General features: G+C 44.6%; 1 protein-coding gene across 1 annotated transcript in view; it reads right to left on the reverse strand.

The window, feature by feature from the left end:
- Positions 1–17219, reverse strand: part of LOC311001346 (coxsackievirus and adenovirus receptor homolog) — a 173587-nt gene extending 156368 nt beyond the window's left edge. The window contains exon 1 of the mRNA XM_083992414.1: positions 17083–17219. The gene's annotated coding sequence lies outside the window, so the exon portion shown is untranslated. The remainder of the gene's footprint in view (positions 1–17082) is intronic.
- Between the last annotated feature and the right edge of the window lie 5506 nt (positions 17220–22725).

The raw sequence follows: 22725 nt of genomic DNA on the forward strand, positions 1-22725 counted from the left end.
AGAGGAGCTTCCGCTACAAACAAGCTTGAAATATAGACTTATTTAATTTTTTTCGGAACAATTTCTCATGTCGGGGCTTCAATACAAGAGGGACATTAATGACGAGCACTATGGAGGTATTTGGATGTTTTTTGGTGTGTCTTTTTGTTACTTTTTGTTTTTTCTCTCAGTAGGCCTATTTTAGAAAAAACTATTAAGAGTTCTTAAGAGTATGGAGGAGCAGACTGCACCGGTTCAAGAGGAGGAGGAGACAGTGTATGAGGAAGAAGACGCAGGGGCAACCGCCAGACGGGCAGACATGCAATAGATGTTGTATACAGAAAAGAGCACAGTTTATAACACAGAATGTGGGAAACATGGAAATGTTAACAAGAGCTGATGGAGGCAGCTTCTGATGGGAGGAAAGGCAGGGAGAGCAGGCCAGCTTAATGGGAGGACTGGACACTCCAAAGAGTAGACCTCCGTAAAGCTGCAGGGTCCGATGGAGTCCTAGGTTAAGGAATAAAAAAACACTAAAATACTGTAATATTTGTTTGTCTGTTCCTGTCTCTCTGGATGATCAGGCCACACAAGTAGACACAGCTCTAAGGTGCAGCATGCAGAAGACTACTGATAATATTCTGGATGTCTTACTGTTAGTGTTGTTATTGAGAAATCTAAAAATATAATCATTAGTTGGAGTGGCGTGCGGTGACTTTCATATTCAGGGAAGCAGAGCAGGATTTGCAGCAATGTAATGATACATTAAAACAAGGACATTGCCAAATAATTCCGTAGATGTTTTGTAAATCTTGGCCCAAGTCCAGACCCTGTGGTGCTGAGTGTTGTGTTTATCAGACCAGACTTGTCCTCCAGCTTTGGAGAGTATCTTCAAGCATGTTGTTGGAGTTGGCCATGTGTCAGCTTCACTCTACACTGTAGTAGCATCCTGTCTCTGCTGTTACAGTAGCTTAGTGATCTGACTCTGGTCTACAGTCTTGATCCAGTTAAGACCAGTTCAGAGGTAAAATTCAGCAAAGAGTCTCTCCTACCTGAACTCCAAATTACAACCTATTTTAACAGTTGCAACCGACACCCTTTCCCACTTTAAACAGACTGCACCACCTGCTGGTCAAATTTAGCATAAACAATACAGAACAAATTGATGGGTTAAAAAGACTGACTGGCTGGAGTCTGTGATGATCCAGCTGTTTGTTCTCATGCTCTCTCCCCCTCCAACATCAACCAGGAAGAAAGCAATAGATGAGGCAGCGTCGTGTCCCACTCAGGGCCGGCCCCTGGCATAAACCCTCTATGCGGTTGTTTAGGGCCACAGCCGTTAGGTGGGGGGCCACATGATCAGAAAGGTACCGGGGTTCATCAAGTCATTTAAACATCCTGAGGTCTGCACGTGCAGCTATGAGCTTTATATGTAATGTGAAGTCAATATTCAGCTTCTTTTATCTCACATTTGAGACATTTGGTGAAAATAGAACGGCAGAATGACAACATTTGTGCTCAAAAAGCAATCTTACAAAATTTCATTTTAGACTTGTTTTCTACACTTATCTATTACTGTATTCATATCCTATTTCAAGCACCAAAACAGTTCATTCTCATGACTGAAGGAGTGTTTTCACAAGGGATTTGAAATTTTTCAAAAAGCAGACCTCAAATTTCCAGCATTTGGCCTAAATTATTTCTTTATACAGTGTTGTAGGACAAACTGGCCTCAGTGTGCTTACAGCGGAGGTTCTAATATTTAGACATAAAACATTTGAGTATTGTTACATCTGCAAGTATCTTAAAAAGATACATTTAAGAAAATATGTAAAAGTCGAGAAAATGGCCTCAAACCTCAGAGGGCATAAACACGTCTGTATTCAGTTTTAACCGGTTTTAACCAGTGATTTGGTCCACAAACAAAAATCTTGTTTAGGGCCACCAAAATGCTAGGGCCGGCCCTGGTCCCACTGCACCTGAACACATCAGGACCCTACAGTGAGTCCAGGTCGGTCTCCTGTCCTAACGCTCTGAAACTCTGTTGATCTGATATGGAGCCGAACAAGAGGAAGACAGCTCCTCACTCTACACTAACTACCGTAAAACTACAGTAACCACAGAGGCAGAGAGTTCAGTTCCCTACCGTCAGAGGACAGACATGGAGAGAGACACAGCAGGAGACACAGGGAGACCGACACCACTGAGGAGGAGGAACACATCTTCTGTGAGCAGCAGCTGAGAGTCTGACTGTGACCTGAGTCAGTGCCTCAGTAGAGTAGAGTCTGTGAACACTACGCCTACACTACGCTGTGATGCAACTGAGGGGGAAGTCATGTGATTTACAAGAAACCACTATGCATGGCTCGTTTAAACACCTGCAAGACACAAAACAAAACAAAACAAAAAAACACACACACATACAAAGTAGCCATCAACGCACCCACAGACGACGTACCGTATCCAACCGGAGACTCCACAACGATCTCACGTTTCTCTAAAGTTTTTTTTTTTTTTTTTTGGGGGGGGGGGGGGGGGCATTTTTGCCTTTATGGATAATATAGTTGAGAGAGACAGGAAACAGTGAGGCAGAGAGAGAGGGAATGACACGCAGTAAATGGCACCTGACACAGGACTCGAACCGGGGCCGACTGCAGCGAGGACTGTGCCTCTATACATGGGGCGCCCGCTCTAACCACTACGCCACGCGACGCACCAATCTCACGTCTCTCTCACCATGAAACACACTCTTCTTGTGTGAGGAGGGAGGGAGGGAGGGAGACTGACAGAGGTGAGAAGAGGGAGCTGACGGTGTATCATCTTTTTTTTTTTTTATTGTGCAAAAAATTCAGTGATTGACAGACAACACATATGCAATAGGACAGTAGGGGTGAGGGGAGAAACACAGCCAGACAATGTTTAAGACAATATGGACAAAACCAGACACGTAGACAACAAAATAGACCAAAACATACAAACAAACAAAAAGAAAAAAATATAATGATAATAATGTATCAAATGTGTGTGTGTGTGTTTGTGTTATGTGGCTTTTGTGTGTACAAGGGAGAGAGAGGGAGAGAAATGAGGGTGGGGGAAAAGGAAAGGAGGAGGAGACAAAAACAAAAAAACAAACAAAAAAGAGTGACGATGCTGTTGGGTGGCATCTCCAACTGGTCCCCAAGGACAGGAGGGGAGCCTGGGTCGATCAGGACAGCTGGGTCAGTGAGGGGCTCCATGCACACCTGTCCGCATCTGTGTACATATACCTATCTACAGTATATATAGTTTTTTTTTTTCTCCCTCCTCCACTTGCTCTCCTCTGCTTCAGGCCGCAACCAGACCCATAGGGGGAGTGTACCTATGTTCCCCGTGTTCTATGTTCCCCCATAGGGTAACATAGAACCCTCTTTTTGAAAAAGGGTCCTATGTTTTCCGTTTTTCCCAAAAAGGGTCCTATGTTCCCCACTGTTGCTGGTCGATGGACGCTCTCTATCTATCTGGCCTGTCTAGCCTCTACCTGGTCTGTTTACTAAACTTAACCAACTCCTTTCTTTATTGCCTAAACCCAACCAATGGGACGATTACACTTCTCACTCAAAGTCACAACTCAACTTCTCAATCAAAAATAGGCAAAAAACTGCAAAGTCACAACTGCCCTTCCAGGTATGGGACCAAAAATTGCATGTTGGGTCCCTGGGTCCTTTTGGGGAAAAGCGGGGAACATAGAACCGTTTTTCTAAAATAAGGTTCTATGTTCCCCGGTCCAGACACAGCGGGGAACATAGGACCCTTTTGGGGAAAAAAGGTTCTATGTTCCCTGGTCCCATACAAAGTGGGGAACATAGAACCCGGGGAACATAGGGATGACCCCCCCAGGGGAGAGGTTGCTGGTTTGCAGGCCAGGTTCCCCAAAGTCTGAGGAGCATCATCCTGCATCCAGGAGGGGGTTATTGATGTATCGTCTTGAAATGTCCAACCAAGTCGCGGACTTTACTTTCACTTTCGTCAGCTCATTACGACATGTACGAGCTGTGATTGGCTGCTCCTCCTGCTCCCTCCACCTGACTGGTGGAGAATCTTCAGATACGATCCCAGGCTGTAGGTGGAGCCAGGGGAGTTGGATTTTGTCCTAAATTACTCATTTCATGTCTGACCATCAGAATATAGTGACAGTTCCAGCAAATATGACTGAATAATTGTTACCAACTGAAGCTTTAAGTGATGACTGGTGACCTACCTTCATCCTGTCAGATACAGTATCTATAAGGGGTAAAGACAATAGATGGATGATATGTCTTCTCATACAGTAGACCGAGTAAACATGGGTTTTAGAAGCTTTTTTAAGAAGTATTGTTTTTGCTGTACTGTAGAACTATTCTTACCTAACTGGAACAAGATGTTCTGATCAGTAACTTTAGGCAAAACAATACTTCTTAAAAAAAACCCTCCTAAAACCCATGTTAAAGCAGAAGTGAGTGATATATTTGTGTTAATATAAGTCTTAAATAGTTATATCTTCCGACAGCAATCACTTACATAGAGTGTTTGGACTGAAACACGGGTCTGTCAGTCCCTCTGCTCTGCTCTGAGCCGAAGAGAAAACATTTATCGTATCCTACAGTTTTTATCCAATGAGGAGAGAGAACGGCATGCAGGGCTGTGTGTGCAGCCAAGGAACGCCGTGAATGTGGTGACGTAGCGACGAGGACTGTTATGGTACGTTCAAGCAAACTCGTATTTTTCCGACCGTGAAGTGGTACCAGTTCGATCTGGTACGAGTTCACGGGTCAGAAGTTACGAGTGGCCGTTATAGTGACTTTCACCGGTAAAACAGGTCGGAAAAACACGAGTGGGTTGCCTGGAACGCTACAAAGTCGTAAGTTGTGACTTGAAGCTGTAATTTACGATTTCAAAAGCCTGCCTGGAACGCAGCATTAGCGAAAACGGCCGGATCACTCACTTCTGCTTTAACTTGGTATGATAAATCATAGCATCCATCTCTTGTCTACACCTCCTATACAGTATACTGTATAAGTATCTGACAGGACGAAGTCAGGTCACCAGTCCACCTGGTGATACATTTACTAAACATGTCACTGAAGATCAGCTGAAACAAAAACACACATTTTTATTAGTTTGAACACACTGGTGTGATATCAGTACATGTTTACTTACCGTTTTGTTTTTGCAACAGCTTCCTCTGGACACCACTGCTCTGTAGCGCCCCCTCCTGACACATTCAGGGAACAGCCTGTGAGGATTCAGTGTGTTCTGAGTGTTGGGCTGCGTTCCAAAAGCAGGTTGAGTTTCCCTCGCTTGCCCTCAGCCCTTATGTCACACGGAGGCCACTTGGAGAGTGGAGGGAAAGTAGCAGGGGAGGAGTGGAAGAGGTACTGTAAACGGAACGGACTTGCCCTTGTTCACAACACAGCATGGCCCCTCACTCTTTACAGTGAGGACTGTAAACCATGTTAACCCTCCAGAGCCTGACTGCAGCTGTAGCTACATCCACTCTGACAGGACACATTCAGGGAAATACTGTAAAGTTCAACACCACTGTCTCTGAGTCTACATGTGAGGCGTTCAGGGACATCTGTAAATAGCAGCGTCTCCAACACCATCAAAAGCTAGATAGAGGAAGGAAGCGTAGACAGACTACTGTGACCACGCAGAGTGAGGAGCTCATTTAACAGGAGGAACAATGGACGACACATCTCTGCTGAGGCTGCTCTGTAAGTACACACTGACACACTTATCAATATGAGTTATTGATCAGAAAACGGACTAATATACACAGGCTGCTCTGTAAGTACACACTGAGACACTTATCAATATCAGTTATTGATCAGAAAACGGACTAATCTACACAGGGACAGATATAAAATATAAATGATCTTTTTAAAGCAGAAGAGACAGATAAAAGCCTCTTCCTGGTGTCTTCACTGTAACGTTTAACAACAGAAGAAAAGTTAGTGATCTTTACCTGGGGAGAATAAATTAATAAATTAAATTAAATTACAGTCTGTGGAGAAAGCCTGCATGCCTATAGGACTGCAATCAACATGCTGATATCAATGATTTGTTGACCGAAGTGTATGTGCACCTTTAAGGGCAATTTGCAATTTAATTGTTAAAATGGCAATTCAATGATTAATTTTGTCATGTAATTTGAAAATGTATTTGACAATTTAATGTTCAAAGTGACAATGCAATCTTCAATACAGTTTTGATAATATCAATGATAATCAGGAATTAAAATTGAATTCTGAAATGTCATATTGCCGTGGCATAATTGCACCTTTATTCAATTCATTTGTAAACTGTGCTGAAGACCTCACATGAACGCTGGACATGCATGTGAGGGAGAGCGCAGTGAGAGACAGAGCAGAACAGCAGCAGACAGCAGCGTTTGGCTCAACACACACACACACACAATACTGTGACATGGTATTATTACAATGAAATGCGTAGATAACTGTGGCATTTTTATACATTTCCATGCACAACAGGAATGTATTTATTTGTCCAAAAACACATAAAAGGGAACTTTTTAATACAAGGCAACAAGGGCAGGGGCTAAAGCACTCTTTGGCACTATGTGTGCACGTATCTGCTCGTGCTGTCGGTTAGAGAGCAGACTGTGGAGCAGAGCTGATGAACCTCGTGTCTCTGCACGGCTTCAGACCCTCACTCACATCTGATCTGGAGTCAGAGGAACAGGAACTGGTGTTTATTCATATTTGTATTAAAGTGTTGTGGAGGTCGACCTGTTAAAGCTGATGTCATGTCTCTGCAGGTCTGATGTCTCTGCTCTGCTGCACAACACACACAGGTCAGTGAACGCCTCTTTTCTCCGTCTGAATGTGATCATTTATACATATAGATTTATATGTTTGACTGAAATGAATCCTCTCTCAGCTCGTCTGACTGTGAGTCCCAGCAGCTCTCAGCTGTTCATTGGACACTCAGTGTCTCTGAGCTGTGAGGAGGACGACAGCTCTGCTGGATGGAAGGTGATGAGGAACACAACCAGAGGACAGAGGACTCAGTGTGGAGTCGACTGGGGAAAGTCAACTGGTTCCTCCTGTGAGATCAGCTACGTAGACCCATCAGACAGTGGAGTTTACTGGTGTGAGCTGAGAGAGGGAGCAACAAGCAGCAGCAGCATCAACATCACTGTGACTGGTAAGATCAGACTGTGGAGTCAGTGTTGATGAAGCTGTGTGGAAATGGATCAACTGCTGTACTTTGTCTCTGTGTTGAGGTGGACCAGTGATCCTGCAGAGTCCTGTCCTCCCTGTGATGGAGGGACATGATGTCACTCTGAGCTGTCAATCAAAGGAGACCCCTCCCTCCAACCCCCCAGCTGCTTTCTATAAAGATGGCTCCCTCATCAGGACTGAGCCTACACGTCACATGACCATCCACCATGTTACCAAGTCTGATGAAGGCCTCTACAGCTGTAACATCACAGGCCATGGAGGGTCTCCACCCAGCTGGATCACTGTCACAGGTGACAACGTTTGATTTAAAGAGTTGGGAAAAAGCTAAAACAACTTCATGTTTGACCCTTTTAACCATTTAATTGTGTTTAATTTCAGAGAGTCCAACCACCACCACACCTGGACCTATAACCTCCTCTCCTCCTGGTTCCTCCACCACCTCTTCTGTCTCTGTGCTGCTTCTTGTTGTATCAGTCAGTGTTATGCCTCCACTGCTTCTACTGTTTCTACTGTTTCTACTGGTGAGACACTGTGTCCAGAGGAAACCTAAAGGTGAGACACAGATTTAGTTTTGTATATTATTATAATAATAATAATTATTATATTATATTCATTATTTGACGACCTGCTAATTATCAGTTTTATGTTGTGAATTATGTTGTTGAAAAAGTTGGAGCAAATGACATCACAGATGACATCATGCACAGTGGTGTGAACATATTACGTAACCAACAGCAGCCAATCAGACGGCGCAGAGGTAATGTGTTTTTTATTTGTTTGTTTGTTTGTTTGTTGTTTGGATGTTGACACCAGTTGTTTGTAGTTGTTGTTCTGTGACTGGACACTGAGACAGTGACGGTCCTCACAAGTGTAGGTAAACAAACTACAGTGTGTGTGTTTATGAGGACGTTGGTGGACAGTGTGCGATGTGGGGACCACGGTGCATTCAGGGACATTTTACACAATCAGGTGATTTGTGTAAAATCAAACTAAATATATAATACAAAGGACTTCATTTCCCAGAGTTCATCACTGCCTCAGCTCAGATGTAAAGGACAGATCAGCCTGTCTCTGTGGGGGTGGGGTAGAGATGAGCCTGGTGTTTTCTGTGGTTCACTGGGTGCTGGTCGGAGACAGAGCTGCTGCTGCTCTCTGATCTGTCTCTGTGCCCTGTGGTGAAACAGCTCTGTGGTCCAGCTTCCTGTTTTTATGAACAAAACCTGAGCTGAATGTGAAACTGCACACACTCCACTCTCAGCCTATTATTGGAGAATAAAAAAAGACATAGACAATCTAGGTCATATCGTACAACATGCACACACAAGCAGTCAAACATATAGGAAGTGTTTAATGTGATCAAAGCTTCTTCAATATTAAATATTGTTTATCTGACACCAAACATTTTTGTGCTTTGAAAAATCAATAGTTACATTTTAATTCAGCCTCAAACAGAAGTTCTACTATTGTATGTTTGTCCAGTGGTTATTAAAGCAGTAGTATCAGAAATACAGCAGGTACTGGTGATTAACCCATAGTAAAAGAGGACACATCTCATTGTTCATATGTTTGGCACAGTTCAAACATTATATTTAGACAATGATGTGATGGTGTGAGCCTCAGGTGGTGAAACAGAGCTGTGGTCCCAACATGACACTGATGTAGGACGGATGGAGTCTGAACAGACTGAGTATTATCCCAGAATGAGAGAGGTGAAGTCAGGTAGAGGACAGGTAGGACTCATATTGACTGAACTGTGTGTCTGTGTTCAGAGTGTCCACTGGAGTCAGAGGTCGTCTACACTTCGATGGGGAAGAGCTTCACACCTTCACACCTGTCCCACCACTGACGTCCTGCTGCTGCAGCCCCTCCCCCATAGTTCATCCTTTCATCATCATGCTTTATGTAAGGGATAATGTAGAGTGCAGAGGCTGTTATGAAGAAATAAACCCCAACAGAAGTGGTTTATTTCTCCCTAACAACCCACTAACTCTACATTATCTTGCTTATTACACAGCTTAGGAGTAAAATAATTGCTCTGAGACATAATGTTGATCAAAGTACAACTTTTATTGATTCATAAATTGCATCATTTAGCGAATCTGCAAGTCCGGTCTCTTCTCTGCTGCTTTGCTGAGCCATGTAATAAATGAAAGCAATGTAGATAAGTTAGTCAACGTGTCTCTTGTGTTGTCCGACCTTCATTTCTGTATTTTATTATTAACTGTTTGTTCCTGCAGCAGTGGTCTGGTTTGATCAATAAACTCTGGTATCTTCACTTGTTTTCTCTCGTGTGGTTCTTTGGGTTTGACAGAGTTCATCTGATGGAAAATGTGACTGGTTCCGTGTTGGTTGTGGTGAACCGCTCCACACCTCCTCAGAGCAGAAACTACAGAGCTACCAAAACCACCAGCACAAACTAGAAACAGTCAGTGAGGAGGGAACTGGAGTGACCACTGTGTTTAAATAGCTGCCGTTTTGTTTTATTGTTCATCTGTGAGTCTTGTACGTGTTGGTTTCATAAGGCTACTTGTGGACAGGTCTCGCTTAGAAAGGAGATTTATTTTCTTAATGGAACTTCCTGTTTAAATAAAGGTCAATAAAATAATTATAAATAAAAACTATTGCTAAAATTGACTCTGTAAAGTCTCCTACAGGAGTTCTGGGCCTACAGGGACCAGAGACCAAGACCCAGTGTGGTCCTTAGTTCTCTGTCTAGTCTTCTCAGATCAGGGTCTGGTTCTGGATTTAGTCCTAGTTCTGGATCTGGCTCTTTATCTGGACCTTCTTCTGGCTCTGAGTCTTGATCTTGTCCCGGATCTGAATGTGGTTCTGAATTCAGTCATAGTTGGCTCTATAGTTCTCATTTGGTATGGGTCTCGATCTAATCTGGATCTTAATTTGAACCTGGTCTGGATTCTGGATCTCAATCTGGAAGTTGACCTGAATGTGGTTCATGTACCTGGATCTAGATCTTGCTCCGGTTCTGGTTCTGGCCCTGGATTTGGATCTAAATCAGAACCATAAACTTGGACCTGGTTCTATGTCAGGGCCAGGATCTGAACCTGGATTACCTGACCTGAATATGAGATGTGTGACTAGATGTGTGTATAGTTCTGGATCTGGATCTAGAACTAGACTAGGAACTGGTTCAGGAAATGGTCCTGGATCTTGATCTGAACTTGAACTGGATTCTGGACCTGATGAGCTGAGCTGCATTGATCCACAGGCCACTCTGCCACCTGCTGGACAGTGGAGGACATGACTCAGAGTGGAGACTGAAGAACTATCTGGTGTGTGTGTGTGTGTGTGTGTGTGTGTGTGTGTGTGTGTGTGTGTGTGTGTGTGTGTGTGTGTGTGTGTGTGTGTGTGTGTGTGTGTGTGTGTGTGTGTGTGTGTGTGTGTGTGTGTGTGTGTGTGTTAATCATTATCTTTGTTATCAGGCTTCATCAGTTGGATCCAGATCAACAACAGGACCTTTGACCTCAGTTTCCTCCAGCAGGGATGAGGCATCAAACGGTGCAGGTGTGTGAACTCTCCAGCAGGTGGAGCTGTTCCTCCAACAACTCCTCACTTTGTCTTCAGGTAACAAACAATAAAGACTTCCTACCAGGTGTAAAGGAGAGAGTCCAGAGAGAAGCTCAGACTGAAACATTCAGAGTTAAAGGAGGCGTCTCTTTCACGTTTTACTTGTTAATGATAAAAGTGTAAACGTGATAAAAACTCTGGACCAACAGAGGACGAGCTGCTGTGACTCTACGTCATCATTTGTCTAACATGAGTTGGCAAAGTGAAGAGACAAAACACAGTTTATATTCACACAGGAGCTTTTATTCACTCAAAACAGACCAGCTGCATTAACACGTACATTATTGTTGTTCACAATCTCAATCGTTATACTACTAGTACTATACTGCTATGATTGTTCTCTCAGTGCAATCAGTTCATTTATAACCAGTCTGGTTGTAAATCCATAAACATCACCTTTGTACTGACTCAGAGTCAGTTTACAACATGATTGTCAACTCTTCAGCAGCAGGTTAAACCAGCTGTAACCAGTCACAACAAACTCGGCCTCATGCACCAATAGAATCATCATCTCCCGTTATGAGGTGGTCCCTGAAGGCATCACCGTGTCTCTGTCCAGCTGAGACTGAGCTTCAAGAAGATCATGTGGAGCTCAGGAGCATCAGAAACATCTCAGGACGTCTCAGGATCAGTCCTCAGTGAAACCTGCTCCTGTCTGGATGGAGTCTGGTTCAGGTCAACAGGGTCACAGCTGATCCTGGGTCTGTGGTCCCGGTTCCTCCAGACCCTCTGATCCTGGGTCTGATTCAGGATCAGGAGGGAACAACTGAGTCTCTGTAGACCTTCTGATCAGTCAGCTGGTTGACCAGTCCTAGCTGCTGTATAAGCAGCTCTAATGACCCCTTCTGACCTCTGATTTTTACGTTTATAGATGATAAAACCAACAACACCAACAACCAACAGAGCAGCAGCACTCAGACCAACTCCTAGTCCAATCTGTAGACCAACTCCTAGTCCAATCTGTAGATCCTTGTCTCCTCCCTCCTTGTCTACTATCTTCTTTGTGTCTCCTGCAGAGAGAAGCAGAGTGAGGTATCAGCTGTCAGGTCGGTGATGAGTGAAGAACACAACAGAATCTGGACTCTGGGACTCACCTGACTGATGAACCTCCAGGTAGATGGTGCTGATTGGTTCATTCTTTGAACTGGATCTACTCCTGCTCTCTGCCTCTGTGTGGAAGACTCGACACTCGTATGTTCCTGAGTCGTCTTTGTTCACGTTCTTCAGGATGATGGACACGTTTCTGTCCTTCATCTTTTTGTCCTCCAGCTCCACCCGGTTCTGATACGATAGAAGCTGGTTTTCTAGATTAATTTTCCCGTCCTGATACAACAACACATAATCTTGTTCCAGTCCAGGTCTGGTCCACTCTACACCTGTGATACTACTGTTGCTGGGAGCTCGACATGGCAGAGAGACATTGTCTCCAGCTGTGACGTTCACTGGGAATGAAACAGAGAAACACACACACACACACACACACACACACACACACACACACACACACACACACACACACACACACACCTGAGTATCGAGGCATTGATGTCATTCTGACCACCTCTCGGGCCTTGCAGGGTCCTCCACCAGTATGAACAGGTTCATAATTTATGTACAAACTCACCATGAATCTTCAGGGTGATGTTACTAGTTTGTTCAGTTCTGTTTTGTCCTTCACCGTTTACAACAAGACACTCGTATCTCCCGGTATCGTTGGTGTTGACGTTCTTCAGAATCACAGAAACGTCTCCGTTCTTCATCTCTGGATCGTTCAGCTTCACTCGACCACGATAAGATGGATGCAGGCTCTTTTCATACAGACGGTTCTCTCTGTAGAAGAAGACGTAATGCTTTGACTCCAGCTTTGACTCCAGGTCAGGTTTGGTCCACTTTAACAGAGTGATCTCAGCGTCTCGGGGACCTCGACATGGAAGAGTGGCGTCTCCTCCAGATTTCACTGTCACTGTTAAGATAAAATAACAGAACCTTTATTGTCTGTTTGTGCAGAAATTTGTGTTGCATGGCAGCTCCGCAACCATCACATTTAACACAGTACTCGTATTTAAAAAGGATTATTTGATTTACAATAAATAAACAAAAACGGGGCGGTGCGTGGCACAGTGGTTAAGGCGGCCGCCCCATGTAGAGGCTACAGTCCTCAACGCAGGCGTCCCCGGTACGAGTCCCGCGTCGGGCAGACCTTTCCTGCAGTCATTCCCCCTCTCTCTGCCTCCCCCTTTCCTGTCTATCTCACTGTGCTATCATATAAAGGCAAAAAAGCCTAAAAAATATACTTAAAAATAAATAAATAAAAATAAACAAAAACGACAGTCAAGGTGTATAACACATACAGTAATATAAGCAATATGCAACATACAAAAGCTGGTCAGAATTCAGACAATCTCAGGGATCTGCAGCATGTGTGTGTGGTGAGGGTGTTGGGGTCATCTCTTTTTGCTCCTCTGGTTGTCAAGTAATGTAGTGGAGTCAGGAACAAAGGAGAACTTGTTGTTTGAACTTGTGTTTGTTCTCTCTGCAGCTTGGAAGTCTGGAACGTCTCCCAGAGGGCACTCATCATGTAGCACATGTGGGTCCGAAGGTTGGTTTTACTGGCCAGCCTCAGGGAGTGATCAGTCACCCACCAGCTTAGAGCAGGTGTTCAGAAGTCTTGGTATTCTGCTCTTCAGCTGGACAGTAAGACTGCAGAACCAGACCGGGCAGACGTACAGTGGGACAGATTGAATTGTGGAGCAAAAGAACAGATGTAACTCCATCTACTAACTCCAAATGATCTGAGTCTCCCCAGGAAGTGGATCCTCTGCTGTACTTTATTGCAGATGTGGTTGACATGATCTGACCAGGAGAGAGCACTGTCCACATACAGTAAACTCCTAATTATTTAAATGATTGAGACTGTTTCATATGTTTAATGCAAATAACTATTGGATATAAAGGCTTACACATAAATAAGCAATCAAATCCAAGTTGCCTTTACGTTTCCAGGTAAGATGAGGCAGTTTGATTTGGTCTAGTGGATGTCCATGTAAGGAAGTCTTTACAATAACAATTCTGCCCCAATAGCTTGTCATAACAAGTACATAAAAAGTGCAGAAGCCCACAGACCAAAAACTACATTCCACAGATACGGTTGAAAAACTATTTGATACTATCACGGATTATCAGGGTGGTGGTGGGCACAAAAATGCAGTAGCACTCAGAACAGTCTTAGTGTCTTTATTCCTATCCAGAGTCAAAACCAGACCCAAGTGGAACACATGGTAACTACCAAGGGCAGGAAAAGGAATTTAGGGAGGAAGTGTAAACAGAGTCAATACAAGGGGGCGACAAGACTATCAAAAAAAAAAACAGGATATGAACACGCTACACAAAACTCAGGACTCAAACCCTGACAGATACTGCTTTATCTGACTGCCATCTGACAGATACTGCTTTATCTGACAGATACTACTGCCATCTGACAGATACCACACACACACACACTGCCATCTCTGCCATGACAGACAGCGCGCACATGCACACACACACACACACACACACACACACACACACACACACACACACACACACACACACACACACACACACACACACACACACACACACACACACACACACACACACACACACACACACACACACACCTTTGGAAAGGGGGTTTAGATCCATCTAAGAGTCTGTGGTTATTATTCAAATTAAATGCAAGATCCAAACCAGAGATATATTAACCACAATAAAAGACAAAGCACAGCATGAGGAAATGAATACCGGTAGTTTGTTTGATAAGGCATTAAAGGGGCAGTACACCAAAATACAAAAGGAAGAATGTAGCTCCTACATTCGGGTTGGTGTGAAGCTAATGTTTCCACAGATAATTTCCTCTGTTTTTACTGGGTTCAGAATGAGCATGTTCTGTTCACACCAGTGCACCACAGTCTGCTGCTCCTACACATTCATTTTTCAAGTGTAAATGATTGACAAGTAGTAGTATCATGTCCCCCACTCGTGTGTGAGTGAGTGAGTGAGTGAGTGAGTGAGTGAGTGAGTGAGTGAGTGAGAGAGAGAGAGAGAGAGAGAGAGAGAGAGAGAGAGAGAGAGAGAGAGAGAGAGAGAGAGAGAGAGAGAGATTCAGTTGACTCTATGACTGAACCACTGCGAGACCAAATCAAATCTCTTATGAGTATGGCACTTCTCATACAAAAAGTAGCACAACGTGCCTCACAGAGATTAAAAACAACAAAGAAAATCAAGAAAACCGACAATCCCACCCCCACATATGGACATGGAAATACATACACACTCACATACATAGACAGACACACACACAACTCACACCCACACATACACTGTCACTAAAGATGCATGGCCGGGCATCGAGACCTGTGGCGAGGAAGAAGCCCCCTTTTGGGGGCCAACCACACTGAAGCCGTTTTCCCACTAAAATTAGCGGGTCGACGCGGGTTTTTTAAACGCGGGTCGACCCGCTAACAATCGGCATTTGGCCCCTTTCCCATTGACCAAAATGAGCCGAGTCTGACCCCCCGCTGAGGGATCAGACAGAGCATAAACCAGTCACCCCGCTCTCATCTGCGGTGCAAGAGACACACACAGTCATGCCACAGCCGCCCGCCGCGGAGTGTCCGTCCGCCGAGGCAGACTCTCTGGCTGGCTGACCTGGAGCACCAGGACAGCGGAGGACAGAGAGTCTGCTGCGGCCGGATGACGGACGTCCGCGGCACAACACATCAGTTAAACACACTGTCGCTTCTTTTCTTTTCTTTTTTTCTATCGTTTTTGGTCAGTGTTCTCTGATGTTTTGATCCCAGTCTCGGATGAGAGCAGAGCGGAGCAGAGCTTTGTTTTGGTACGTGATATGAGACGCGACCGGCGCGATGACGTAGCGTCACGTAACGTTCAGTGTCATCACGTAAATTAGCGGGTTGACGCGGGTCTGGCGTTCCCACTGCAAGCCGTTCGGAGCCGAGCCGATTAAAGGCGATTTTAACCCGCGTCGCTTGCCGAGTCGTTTGACCCGCGTCGACGCGGGTCGACTCGGCTCGGTGCGCCTTTCCCACTGCCACCAAAAGCCAATTGTTAGCGGGTTTAAACGGGTTTTTTGGCCAGTGGGAAAGGGGTATGAGAGAGGTCACGGTCCATGACCACAGGGAGCGCTGCCACAGAGGAGGCTCCACACAGGGCCCTGTAGCCACCCAGGCCGGGGCCGTCCACAGGACAGCACCCCCAGTGGTAGACCAGAGACAACTCCCAATGTGGTAGGCATGAGGAAACACTGGAGCTAAAAACTGAAGGAAGGACTAAAACAGTAAAATAAGATTTTTTTTTTTAAAGTACAAAAAAAAAGTATAAAGGCTAAAAACATGAAGGACTAAAACAGTAAAATAAGGTAAAAAAGTATTTTAAAAAAAGTATAAAGACTAAAAACATGAAGGACTAAAACAGTAAAATAAGGTTAAAAAAAGTATAAAGGCTAAAAACATGAAGGACTAAAACAGTAAAATAAGGTTAAAAAAAGTATAAAGGCTAAAAACATGAAGGACTAAAACAGTAAAATAAGATAAAAGGTGTAAAAGCTAAGAAGAGGGATTTAACAGTAAATTGGGATAAAATGTATAAAATGAGGATTAAAATCGTATAGTAGGGTAAGAGCATAAAGGGAATGATTGAAAAGGTGCGTCTTGAGCCTCTTTTTAAAAGCATCAGCAGTCTCTGTGGCCCTGAGGTTCTCAGGCAGCCTGTTCTACAATCGGGGGCCATGATAACTGAATGCTGCCTGCCTGTGTGTTTTAGTTCTTACTTGTGGTATAGTTAAAAGGCCGTAAGAAGGCCCAAGGCCATTAAGACATTTAAAAACCTTAAAATCAGGACCCTACAGTGAGTCCTGGTCTTGTTCTGGTACCAGACCAGGACCTGGTCTTGGTCTCCTGTCCTAACCCTCTGAAACTCGTGATTTGATACGGAGCCAACACCAGGAAGAGAATCGGCCATGTTGAGACAGAGCAAGACTGACGACAGATACTCACTCTACGGTTACTGACTACTGTAAAACTACTGTAAGCACGGTAACTACAGGGGCCACAGTAACTAACTACAGTAAGTACCTACAGAAAAACTACAGTAACCATGGTAACTACAGTAAAACCACAGAGACAGAGAGTTCAGGTCCTTACCGTCAGAGGACAGACATGGAGGGAGAAACAGCAGGAGACACAGAGAGACCAACAACACTGAGGAGGAACACATCTTCTTCTTCTTCTACTAGTTCTTTTTTGGTCTGTCGGTAGCCTATCCTGGTCCGACGATGTCAAACATCTGTGAGAAGCCACTGAATGCTCAGTAAGTGAAACTGACTCGCCCGACCGCCTCCATGTGACACTATGACATGGATCTACTGTAATATATGAACCGTTTACTTCCTCCTCTCTGACTTTGCACTCCAGTCCACGCCCAGCTGCTGTAGAGGAGGAGGAGCAGGGCGAAGCACCTGCTGTCATGATGCCATGAAGGCGAGACGTCAACATAGGCTCCCAAGCTGGTTCTCAGCAGGAAGAGCAGACTGAACTGTCACACCAAGGTATTTACATGAAAGCTGAATATTTGTGGCGTACTGGCTAGATACAATACAGGTTGTAAACCTCCAAAGCCAAAACAAATGAGCATTTGCTGATGTTGTCAAGCCAGTTAGCTGAACCTAGACATAGCATCCAAACCTAAGGAAGGAGGATGCTGGAGGTATGGTGAAGATGTCAACTAGTGTGACAAAAAGTCCTACATGTAAAAGAAGTGTCTCACTTGCTGTGCAGTTGCCCACTAGTGCTGAGCAAAGCATTACTACGTAGTTCAAGGAAGTGTTCAAATTTGTACTTTATAGGAGAGAAACTGTGTTCAAAGTTTCACAAATGCAATTAATTAATTGATAAATTACTCTCTAAATTACCCTCATGCTGTCTAAATGGCAGCCCCTGGTGGATAAAACATTCATTAAGTCTGAATGCAGTCACCATACTGCCATAAATTCTCCAATATAAGTCTGGGCTTTTATTTGCTTCAGCTGCTGAACTGACCCATCTTATTTTACAGACATGCGTCTATAGGACAGGCTTTTATTTAAAGCAGAAGTCAGCGATCCGGTGCTTTTGGCTAACTTCCTGTCAGCAGATGGAGTTAGCAGTCCCCGCCCTCGTCCCTACGTCACCACATTCACGTGCATCCCTTGGCTGCAGACACAGAGAGGACTGCCCCTTTATGCCGTTCTCTCTCCTCATTGGATAAAGGTTGTAGGATACAAGGAAAGTTTTCTCCTCGGCTCAGAGCAGAGTGACTGACAGACCCGTGTTTCAGACCAAACACTCTATAGAAGTGATTGCTGTCGGAAGATACAACTATTTAAGACTTATATTAACACAAACATTCACCTTACTTCTGCTTTAATTTGGAACAAATCCAATGCTCAGCCGAGATGAAAATCTCTAATCTACTCCACTGGTTCTGTTGTTCCTGTTTTGTCCTGCTCTGCCCACAGACCGTAGGCTCTGCCTCTGTCCTTGGCTCAGTCACAGTTCTCAAGGGGCTGGGCCCAACAACACGACACACCTGGTTCAGGTCAAAAACAACTCGGGTTGGGTCGGACCACAGGCTTTGTTTTTTTTTTTTCGGGCCACATTCGGGCCAAGAATTAATGCTCGTGAGTCCGTCTGCATGAGGTCTGAACTTCAACACCCGCGGGTCGGACCGGGTCAGGCTGAGATTCAACTTAAAGGGAGCCTATGTGTATCCTACCACTGCCACCAGTGTAATATAAGTAGGTTTTACCTTTGGCAACGAATGCCAGGAATGTCAGAACCTTCGAACAAACACACAGTGGAGAGAGTGGCGTACAAAAGGACAATCTTTATTAACAGCAATTCATAAAAAGGAGTGGAGAGTTACGGCAAGGTAAGGATGGCAGTCGGGGGGGGAAACACATAGGCTCCCTTTAAGTTGAATCTCAGCACACAAATTGAAGAACCACTACACACAGGGCTAGTCACTGCTTTAAGGCACACCTGGGAACACAGCACGCTAAGTTGAAGGATCACTACACACGGCTAAACTTTTAGCATAAGGCAGAGGGCATGCTACACCCACACTGCACTGCAATATACTGCAATATAACACACACCAAGGAAAACCATAAAATGTCCCACCCACGGCTTGCCACTCCCCCCCAAGCACTACTTCTCCCACACACTATTAAAATCATACAATAAGACAACACATTACACACAATATAAAATAGACATGTGTGGTGTAAGTGTAATACTTAACTCACCCACTAGGCGAGACCCTCCCCTGAGCTTGTGTCGCCGTCCAACTCCCCGGGGCAACGGCTTCGCTGGACGGCGAATCCAGGAACTGGATCAACAACTAGCAGCAGAAGCAGCGAGCAGTGAGCCGGTGCTGCAGCAAGCAGCAGAGTCAGTCTTACACAGGGAGCTGTGGCAGCCCAGCACTCTCTAAGGTGGACCCTAAGTCTGGCTACAGGAGGCACTCAGCCTCCCCTCCTAGTCTATGGGGCTAACTCCCCTGGCTACCTGTCTTCATCGCCGGCAGCTCTAAATCACTGCGAACGACCCCCTCCCCCAGACCCTCCTGACAGAGTGCGTGCTGCCGTGACTGTTGCTCCAACCCCCACCTGCTGCATCTGTGAGTCTCTTCACTGCTCCTCTCTGTCCCCTCTCTGCCACACCTGCATGAGATCAGTAAGGAGTCCTTGCTCCGCCTCCCACCAAGTCTTACCACAATACTGAACCCCAAATACCTGCTGATATAGAGCCTGAACATTGTGCAAATAACTGCAGAGTGCACACTCTAATGCAGCGGTACAAACATTGCACAGGACAATACACATTTCAGCAACAGTGTATGTATGTCACATCCTGACCACAATACAGTGGTTAAAGCAGAGCAGAGGACATAGAGACAACCAACCTGCAGCTCACTTCCTCTGAAGCCCCCTCTGTTCCCAGAAGCAGCTGTTTCTGTCAACGTGAGGCCTCGTTTAGACGATCAATATCTGTTGAACTCATCGTTTTCTCATAAAACGCTGTATGGTTGGAGAGTCACGATGGAGGAATCATCTCTGCTCAAGCTGCTTTGTGAGTTACTATTTTATTGATCTCTGATCACTTCTATTTCTGCTTTAGTTTTTACATCACTGTCTCTAGTTGAGTGTGAAGCCTTCAACCTGACTGTTGTGTCTCTGCAGGTCTGATGTCTCTGCTCTGCTGCACAACACATACAGGTGAGTGAACTTCTGCTGTTCACAGCTGATTCTTCTGTGGAAACTGCTTGAAGAGAATAGGGGGGCTTATTCTCCAGCACGAATGTGATACTATGCTAAACAACACTGACAACATTAACATAAGCCATGTCACAGAGTTTATATTGGTGGTGGTATAGTTTTTGGTGGAAAATCATGTACAATCCAGTTGTTCTGAAAGTTGTTTGCATCAGAGACTGTACAAATAAATAAATTAACAATGTTTTGATGTTGTCGTCTACTCAGCTCGTCTGACTGTGATCCCCAGCAGCTCTCAGCTGTCTGAAGGAGACTCAGTGTCTCTGAGCTGTGAGGAGGACGACAGCTCTGCTGGATGGAAGGTGATGCGGACCACAACCATTGATACCAGAGCTGAGTGTGGAGTCCACTGGGGAGAATCACCTGGTTCCTCTTGTAGGATCAGATATGCCGACCCATTTGACAGTGGAGTTTACTGGTGTGAGTCTGGAGAGGGAGCAACAACCAGTAAAAGCATCACCATCACTGTGACTGGTAAGATCAGACTGTGGAGTCAGTGTTGATGTGGTATGTGGAAGTGTAATGGGGCAGTGTACAAACCCAACACAAAGAGGCACAGAATCTGTCAAACGTTCAGTCGTTGACTCAGAAAGTTCCTGGCAAGCAAACAAGACACAGGCACAGTGATGGCAGACTTGGTCAGCACAGGCAAAGGTTTAGTACTGGAGGGGCAAATGCGTCAGGCAGACAATCCAACAACTAGCAGAAAGCAGGAATGGTAAAGCCAGGCGATCAGTCCAGAAGCCAGTGATGTGGAAGCTCTGCTCACGGAAGCACACAGAACAGGGAACAGGGAAACTCACACTGATCCTTTGCTGAGATAAAATGCCTCAGGAACCAGGAGGGCAAAAGCAGAACTCGTGGTCAGGGACAGAAGGTAGAGATGGTTTACCAGGGGACAGACGAAGCAGGCGAGTCAGAGACAGGCAGGGTCGGTACTACCAGGAAGTCAGGCAGAAACTAGAAAGTTTTGCATGGCAAAGACCAATCTAACAAATGTGTGAGCATAGAGCTGGTGAATATGCTGGTCTGAAAACGTACAGTTTTTCTTTTAACTCTGTTGATTAGTGGTGCACTGTCCCTATGAAATAAACTAATAAAATGAAATGATTGCAGGGGGTGGGCTGAGTGAAGCAGAGGTGGGGCCAATGGAAAAGTACTGAGTGTGACCTGGGTGACTAAACTGTGACAGGAAATATGTCTCACCAGCCCATCTTCTATGTCACATCTCATGACCTAGTATCACCGTTAGTTCACATGTATGACACCTCTGACAGATCATCCTCCCTAATCTAATTTATTCTAATTTAATTTAAATTACGGTAATTCAACTTTTATAGCAACAACTGTTATGAGCACTGCAGCAATTTATAACTAGACCAGGATTTGCATTGCTTCACTTACATACTATTTACAGACTCTTGTTCAATAATCTGGAGTGTACTACTGCCCTGAATGTATTGGTCTCGTTTTGTATTACTGTCTATTTTTTTGATACTGTGTCTGTAGTGTTGTATGGGTGTCTTTCATTTAGTGCTACTGTCTGATGGATTCTGTTCACTACATGAATAAGGTTGTGCTTCTATGGATGTCTTGACCTTTAGCGTCTGCTGTGTCCTTGTTTTATGTATTGTGTCCTTTGTATCCTTGTTTTATGTAGCTTAATGGCAGGCTTGGGGAGTAACAGACTACATGTAACGGCGTTACATAATCAGGATACAAAAAAAAGGTAACTGTAGTCCGTTAAAAGAACAGAAAAAAAAATCTGTAATCAGATTACAAGGTTTACAAGGTTTAGTTGTAAACCTTGTAATAATAGCTTGTTGAGTACAGTTAACCTTATTGTTGCTTCGGTTTGAGAGTGGATTAATTGTTAACGGTTTGTTGTGTAGCTAATGTGAACGGTGGTCCAATATCACAATCCTGTTATTGATGAGTTGGGTTTTAATAACAGCTGATCTGTGTACTGTAGATGGCGGGGATTGTGATGAGAAGGTGTTGCAATGCACACATTTTAAGACTTATCTGTGCAAAGTGCAAACCATTGTGCAAAACCTGTTTGTTGTGACTTTATTGCGTGATAAACTGTGATAAGCTACCACCGCCCCCCCCACCCTCCCTTCCTCCCTCCCTCCCTCCAAACTCGTGCTTTGTTCTGGCTGCTGTCACTAATGTTGATAAAGTGATGATTTACAATTGAGAGTTTATACCTTGTGTTTTATTGATTTTTATTGATGCGAGATGGCTGCGTGACTTAAAGCAGAAGAAAGTGATATATTTGTGTTAATATAAGTCTAAAATAGTTGTATCTTCCGACAGCAATCACTTCTATAGAGTGTTTGGACCGAAACACGGGTCTGTCAGTCACTCTGCTCTGCTCTGAGCCCAGGAGAAAACTTTCCTTGTATCCTACAACCTTTATCCAATGAGGAGAGAGAACGGCATAAAGGGGCGGTCCTCTCTGTGTGTGCAGCCAAGGGACACCGTGAATGTGGCGACGTAGGGACGAGGACTGTTATGGTGCGTTCAAGGAAACTCGTAACTCGTGTTTTTCCGACCTGT

The sequence above is a fragment of the Trachurus trachurus genome, assembly GCF_905171665.1.
Source record: "Trachurus trachurus genome assembly, chromosome: 18".
Classification (NCBI taxonomy): domain Eukaryota; kingdom Metazoa; phylum Chordata; class Actinopteri; order Carangiformes; family Carangidae; genus Trachurus; species Trachurus trachurus.